This window comes from Babylonia areolata, chromosome 1 (genome assembly GCF_041734735.1).
Source record: "Babylonia areolata isolate BAREFJ2019XMU chromosome 1, ASM4173473v1, whole genome shotgun sequence".
Taxonomy (NCBI): domain Eukaryota; kingdom Metazoa; phylum Mollusca; class Gastropoda; order Neogastropoda; family Buccinidae; genus Babylonia; species Babylonia areolata.
This window is the reverse complement of record NC_134876.1, coordinates 89,767,582-89,770,081: the sequence shown is the minus strand read 5'-3', so window position 1 is coordinate 89,770,081 and position 2,500 is coordinate 89,767,582. Positions and strand designations below refer to the sequence as shown.

At 41.1% G+C, this 2,500-nt stretch overlaps 1 protein-coding gene across 2 annotated transcripts in view; it reads left to right on the top strand.

Annotated features, from left to right (window-relative positions):
- The window catches only part of LOC143288958 (glutamyl aminopeptidase-like), a 77,772-nt gene that overhangs the window by 63,754 nt on the left and 11,518 nt on the right, over nt 1–2,500 (top strand). The gene's annotated exons all lie outside the window — the stretch shown is intronic.

The following is a 2,500-nucleotide window of genomic DNA, read 5'->3' as shown; positions in this document are numbered from 1 at the left end:
AAACAACAAACAAAACAACAACCAGAAAACAAAAAGCCCCCCTGGGTATGCTGCGAATCGAACGTAAGGCATGTGACTTCTCCGGTTGTCTGAGCGATTGTGTGCACAAGCCGCTCGCTCCATGTAGCAGTCACTGAGAGGTATACCTATTGACCCTTGAAAGAAGACTGTTGGAAAACAACTGTAGGTTTCCGGAAGGCCTGTGTGCAGTATCAGCGACTGGAAGATAATTGTTTGAACACAGTTGTCAGCGGTGCAAAATTCACCCTTGGAGGAAGGCCACTGATTCCAGGTATCTTCCAGAAAACAAACAAACAAACAACAACCAACCAACCAAAAACCCAATACATACTACAAACTGTAGCCTTAGAAAAACCTTTGATAACAGTGGTCAGCGGTACGAATATTCACCCTTGGAAGAGTGCCACTGAACCCAGACATCTTCCAGATAACAATAAACAGTTGTATACACACGCTTCAGCCTCAGAAAGACTTGTGAAGGGAAGGTTGTCCACGTTACACATATTCACCTTAAGAAGAACATTTGCGAACCAACCCCAAAGCATGGCTTATCAAGTCAAGTGAAATGAAGTCATCTTATCATATGAAGTTACTGTGCCTAACAGATTTATTTACGACTGTCCAAGACTCCCCCCTCTCTCTTCTCCCCCCACCCCGCCATCATTTGATTTTAAGGGGTTTCAAAATGCGTCACTCTTGTATTAGCTTTTGTTTACTGTATGCTTACCAAATTCAAAACATCCAACAAGCCCATGCAAAATAACTCCCACGTCACAAAAAAGACTACAGACGCTTAATCATCTATCGATGACATTAACTTTAACTTTACACTGGAAGGAAAAATCCTCTGTTTTTTTCTTCTCAAGTCAAGTTCTCCATCGCTTGCCCTTTTCTTTTCTTAAATGCCGAATTCGGATTCTCACATTGTTGTGAAAGCTGTTGCATATGTATGGCATTTTTGTCTTCCTTCTCTTTCTTTTGGTTTTATCTTAAAAATGCAGAAAAACCCACAAAACAACAACAATAAAACAACAACAACAACAAAACCAATGCCGGAAGTTAAAGTTTTCGATTTTGAATTTTACATAAATAGTTTTCAAAATGAAACACTTTTTGCATCGTGACATCTCCTATAGAGGGAAAACAACAAAGAAACAAACAACAACGACGACAACAACAACATCAACGAAAACAACCCGAAGGAACTGAATGAAATGCCATTCGTTTGACACGACCGTGTCCTCGAAGAAGAATCCAAGCATTCGAAACCAAGTGCTTGAGGAGATTACTACACATCTCCTACAAGGAGCACAAGACCAATGACTATGTGCGGAACCTGGTCAGCAACCTTGTAGGGCCCCAAGAACCACTGCTGGCGACTGTCAAACGACGGAAGATGGCATGATTTGGTCACATCATACGACATAACACCCTCTCCAAAACCATCCTGCAAGGGACTGTAGAGGGAGGGCGCAGACGGAGGCGGCAGAGAAAGAGCTGGTCCGACAACGTCAAGGAATGGACCAAAATGACGATGCCAGATCTCCTCACGACAGCTGCCAACAGAACGGCGTGGCGAACTATGACATCTTCCTCATGTCCCCCCAACGACCCCAGCGGTCAAAGGAATGAGTGAGTGAGTGAGTGTCCTCGAAGAGTGGTAACTAACCACATGTGGTCGTCTTTCCTGGGAGGTGTTGTCTCCCTTTAAAATGAAAGCTTCAAAACTTGCATCGCGTTGATAAAAAATGGCACAAAGAAGTATTTGAAAACTGTGACTTTAAACTTTCATAATTATACAGATTCAATGTATTGTCTCTTATCTTAAAGACCAAGACCCGAGTCCTGAGCAACTTGATGTTATGGGCTGAAACCAGTACACTCAACTCCGACAATCTGATGTAGGTGTATTTCTGCATCATTAAAAAAAGTCTCTCTATCTATCTATCGAAACAATGGGGTCTGTTTATTCTGCTAGGTATTTGCTGCTGCTGTTGCTGATCCGATGGATTCTTCCATTCCTCCGTTGCTGTTTCCCTTTGTGTGTGTGTGTGTGAAACAAAAGGCGAGGGAAAGTTTTTTTTCCGCTATCTTTAAAAACAAAATCCAGACAATAGGCAGCCTGAAAAAACAACAACAACAACAAACAAACAAAAAAACCACCAACAACAAAAAACCCCAAAATAACAACAAACAAACAAACAAACAAAAAAACCCTGTAAAATTAGAATAAAAATGATATTAATCATGATGATGATGATGGCACGTACTACTACTACTACTCCTGCGGCTGCTGCTGGTGTTGCTTGTAATGATAATAATAATAATTATAATAGAAGTAGCAGAAGTGATGATGATGATGACAACACTGCTATTACTTCTACCACTACTACTATCTCTGCTGCTGCTGCTACTGCTACTACTACAGTTGCTAGTAATAATGATGATGATAATGATAATAGAAGTAGTAAAAGTGATG